This window comes from Pseudophryne corroboree, chromosome 7, assembly GCF_028390025.1.
Source record: "Pseudophryne corroboree isolate aPseCor3 chromosome 7, aPseCor3.hap2, whole genome shotgun sequence".
Lineage (NCBI taxonomy): Eukaryota > Metazoa > Chordata > Amphibia > Anura > Myobatrachidae > Pseudophryne > Pseudophryne corroboree.
The window spans coordinates 233,544,055-233,549,237 of NC_086450.1; the positions used below are offsets into that span (position 1 = coordinate 233,544,055).

Genomic DNA, 5,183 nt, shown 5'->3' on the forward strand with positions numbered 1-5,183 from the left:
CTCTAATTGCAGGCGGAACCAGTTCCGCCTCCGCCCGGCCACAGCATCAGGTCCCGACTCCCAGCTGCATTTTAAAGGTGGCAGCGGCCGCCAGCCAATCCAGGCTCGCGGACCGCTGTAGCACCAATCAGAAGTAGGGACGGCTATGTCAAAATCTGGCGTGAGCCAATCACGGCTCGCGGACCGCCAGCCAATGAGAAGCTGCCAAGTGGCAGCTTCTCATTAGCTGGCGGTCCGTGAGCTGGGAATGGCACATAATCGGCGCCAGATTCAAAGTAAGCCTCGCAAAGTACATCCCCTGTTGTGTAGGCTGGTGTCCCAGGCGCCCCTGTGCAGCACTTAAACCTGCTCCTTCACACAGCACTACATAGAGAGAGCCGGGCAGCGCTACAGCTACATGCTCCGCCCCTTCCCAGCTCCCGACCTCAGCTGCCAGGCCCGGCGACAGGGGGCGTCTAAGGGGACATCCGTATCGGGCCCCATGCTTCAGAGGGGGATCAGGTGCATAAAAAATGAGGTCGCATCACCTAATCGCTATAAAGGAAATTTGAATAACCTCAACTCCCGCCCACTCGCATCCTCCTGTTCGTCCGCATCCATCCGTCCAGCCTGCTGGCTGCCTCAAATCAACTGGCTTTCCGGCAGTCAGCGGCGCTTTCTCACGACTGACTGTGTGCCCATGAAGAGTGGAGGAGCTGAAGCAATGTGCACTGATCACCGTCCAGGTGCAGGAACTGGATCGCCTGAGCAAGTAAAGACTCAAAAAAGGTAGCCTCTATTAGCTAGGAGAGGGGCAGGACCATTGTGATAACAATCCTGAAAAATGCATTTGAGTTTGCCTAGAATGACACACTAAAGCACCAGCACCTTTGTCATGTGGGACAATTATTTACTATAAAATAACAACAACAAAAAAAGTTCTAATTTGTGATGCTTTGAATAATACTTAACTGTGTGTTTATGTGTGTATATTTGTGTGTATATTTGTGTATATATATATATATATATATATATATATATATATCTATCTATCCCATACTAGTATGTGGGGCGGGCAATGTGAAAAAGATTGTGCTACTGTGAGGCATTATTTTGAATTGGTGGTACTTATGTGTGGCCATGCCCCTTCCTTGTGAGGCCACACACATTTTTGCGGCACGCGTGTCTTCGGCGTGCGCTAAGCAGGAGGAGTCGTGGAGGTGGTGAGTTCCCCCACCTCTCCAGGACCACTTTAAGCCCTGGGTATCCCTATACGCTGATGGGTGCCTACCTGATTCTCGACAGTCATACCATGCTGGACATGCCCGATCTCGTCTGATCTTGGAAGCCAAGCAGCATTGGGCCTGGTTAGTACCAGAAAGGGTGACCCTCTGGGAATACTGGGTACTGTAGTATCAAGGAACATACCTTCCGTTGATGTACCCAGGAACAATCAGTAACCCACATCTCAAATATCTATTGCAGTATACGTGCCTATGCTTACTCTTATAGAAGGAGTCCGGAGTTGTAAAAGCCAGGTTACTTGTTTCTCTCTTATGAATGCACTTATGTATAACAATTCATAAGTTGATAGAGAAAACAAGAGATTTCAAATTTTCGCTTTGATTAACGTCAAATATCAATACTCACTTAAAATACAGTGGGTGTGCAGACAAACCTTCTGCCACCTACCCCACAATAAGTGAGTAACATATCGTCACATTGTTATTTAATACATTTTAAATTATTGTTGTGGTTATATACAGCAATATTTTCTTCTGTTTAGATTAATAAAAGTTAAGTTTTATCCTTACACTCTTAGTGTACTACATATTCCAATCTCACCTGTAAGTTTATTAATACAAAGTGTGCCCCAGAGAGACACTAAAACAGTCTTCCTTTTGCTTCTCTGCAAACCCCCCTACAATTCTAAAGATTGTCTGCCCCCCTCCCCAACCCCCATAATTGCCACTAGTAAAGTGAAGGGGTGTGGCCTTGCTGAAATGGGCATGGCTTTGCATAAAGTGGCGTGGCTTTGCAGGAAAAGACTATCTTATACCCCAGTTTTGCAACCTGCACGCCCAGACGTTGGCCACCACAGGGGAAAAAATAATCCTGATTCTCGCACCTTACATTATTTGCAATTTTTCCTCCTTATAGTAATGCCCAGTATACATTATGCCACATACTGCAATGGCCCTTAGACATTATGCCACACACAATAATGTCCATGACACAATATGCCACACACCATAATGCCCCTGACACCGTAATGTCTGTGACACATTATGACACGCATCGCGGTGCCGTTATACATTATGCTACACACTACAATGCCCCTGATACATTATAGCACATACAATGCCTGTGACACATTATGACACACACCGCAATGTCTGTGATACATTATGCCACACACTGCAATGTCCGTGATACATTATGTCACACACTGCAATGACCCTGAGACATTATACCACATACCACAATGCCCGTGATATAGTATACCACACACCATAATGCCTGTGACACATACCGCAATGCCCATTATACCCTATGCCACACACTGCAATGCCCGTTATACATTATGCCACACACTGCAATGCCCCTGAGACATTATACCACAATACCCGTGATATAGTAAGCCACACACCGTAATGCCTGTAACACATTATGACATACACTGCAATGTCCGTGATGCATTATGCCATACACCGCAATGCCCATTACACATTGAGTCCTACAGTAAGGCTTGTACTTACTTTTAAATTACCTGCTCGTTGCCAGGGGTTTCATGCTCTTGGTTCCATGCACGGTGCCAGAGGTTTTCATGCTCAGGGTGTCATGCTCGTTGCCAGAGGTTTCATGCGGTGGGTGTTATGCTTGTTGTCAGAGGTATCATGTGCTGGGTTTCAAGCTTGTTGCCAGGGGTTTCATGCACTGGGTGTCAAGCTCGTTGCTAGGGGGTAATGTTTGTTGCCAGGGATTTCATGAGCTGGGTGTTGTGCTGGTAACCAGGCGGTAATGCTTGTTGCTAGGGCTGTGCTCCCAGTGCCACATATGCACCAAGTGCCAGATATTCCCCAACAGCGCCAGGTACACATATGCCCCCAGTGCCCCATATGCCCCCCCAGTGCCAGGTACACATATACCCCCAGTGCCAAATATGCCCCCCCAGTGCCAAGTACACATAAACCCCCACTTAATTTAACAGACACGCCGCTGCCGCCGGAGACACAGGAGGGACACACAGGAGAGGCGAGCACTGTGCCCCCCGTGTCCTCCTTCCCAAAACAGCCTCAATCAGTGGCGGCGGAGGCGCCCCCGCAGCCCTGTGCGCCTCCAAGCGACCGCAGCGGCTGCGGCCCCCTAGTTGCGCCACTGGTATATATATATATATATATATATATACACTGCTCAAAAAAATAAAGGGAACACTTAAACAACACAATGTAACTCCAAGTCAGTCACACTTCTGTGAAAGCAAACTGTCCACTTAGGAAGCAACACTGATTGACAATCAATTTCACATGCTGTTGTGCAAATGGAATAGACAACAGGTGGGAATTATAGGCAATTAGCAAGACACCCCCAATAATGGAGTTGTTCTGCAGGTGACCACAGACCACTTCTCAGCTCCTATGCTTTCTGGCTGATGTTTTGCTCACTTTTGAAAGCTGGCGGTGCTTTCACTCTAGTGGTAGCATGAGAAGTGGCTCAGGTAGTGCAGCTCATCCAGGATGGCACATCAATGCGAGCTGTGGCAAGAAGGTTTGCTGTGTCTGTCAGCGTAGTGTCCAGAGCATGGAGGCGCTACCAGGAGACAGGCCAGTACATCAGGAGATGTGGAGGAGGCCGTAGGAGTGCAACAACCCAGCTGCAGGACCGCTACCTCCGCCTATGTGCAAGGAGGAACAGGAGGAGCACTGCCAGAGCCCTGCAAAATGACCTCCAGCAAGCCACAAATGTGCATGTGTCTACTCAAATGATCAGAAACAGACTCCATGAGGGTGGTATGAGGGCCCGACGTCCACAGGTGGAAGTTGTGCTTACAGCCCAACACCGTGCAGGACGTTTGGCATTTGCCAGAGAACACCAAGATTGGCAAATTTGCCACTGGCGCCCTGTGCTCTTCACAGATGAAAGCAGGTTCTCACTGAGCACATGTGACAGACGTGACAGAGTCTGGAGACGCCAAGGAGAACGTTCTGCTGCCTGCAACATCCTCCAGCATGACCGGTTTGGCAGTGGGTCAGTAATGGTGTGGGGTGGCATTTATTTGGGGGGCCGCACAGCCCTCCATGTGCTCGCTAGAGGTAGCCTGACTGCCATTAGGTACCGAGATGAGCTCCTCAGACCCCTTGTGAGAACATATGCTGGTGTGGTTGGCCCTGGGTTCCTCCTAATGCAAGACAATGCTAGACCTCATGTGGCTGGAGTGTGTCAGCAGTTCCTGCAAGATGAAGGCATTGATGCTATGGACTGGCCTGCCCATTCCCCAGACCTGAATCCAATTGAGCACATCTGGGACATCATGTCTCGCTCCATCCACCAACGCCACGTTGCACCACAGACTGTCCAGGAGTTGGCGGATGCTTTAGTCCAGGTCTGGGAGGAGATCCCTCAGGAGACCATCCGCCACCTCATCAGGAGCATGCCCAGGCGTTGTAGGGAGGTCACACAGGCACGTGGAGGCCACACACACTACTGAGCCTCATTTTGACTTATTTTAAGGACATTACATCAAAGTTGGATCAGCCTGTAGTGTGTTTTTGCACTTTCATTTTGAATGTGACTCCAAATCCAGACCTCCATGGGTTAATAAATTTGATTTTTGTGTGATTTTGTTGTCAGCACATTCAACTTTGTAAAGAACAAAGTATTTAATAAGAATATTTCATTCATTCAGATCTAGGATGTGTTATTTTAGTGTTCCCTTTATTTTTTTTAACAGTGTATATTATATATATATATATATATATATATATATATATATATATATATATATATTCAGATACTTTGACATATGAGAAATTATCCAGGGTTCCCGCCGACCTATACAAATGTGAACTGGATTCCATTTTAACTAAAGCAGTACAGGAGAAATTTATAGATTCCCATATGACTAAAAAAATTACAGCAACCTTTTCCAAAAATTCCAGTGATCTATTCGGTACCCAAAATCCACAAAAGTAGTGATAAACCTC

At 47.3% G+C, this 5,183-nt stretch overlaps 1 pseudogene; it reads left to right on the forward strand.

Moving 5' to 3' along the window:
- Nucleotides 1–1,276: 1,276 nt before the first annotated feature.
- On the forward strand, nt 1,277–1,395 carry LOC134946453 (5S ribosomal RNA; annotated as a pseudogene).
- Nucleotides 1,396–5,183: the final 3,788 nt, after the last annotated feature.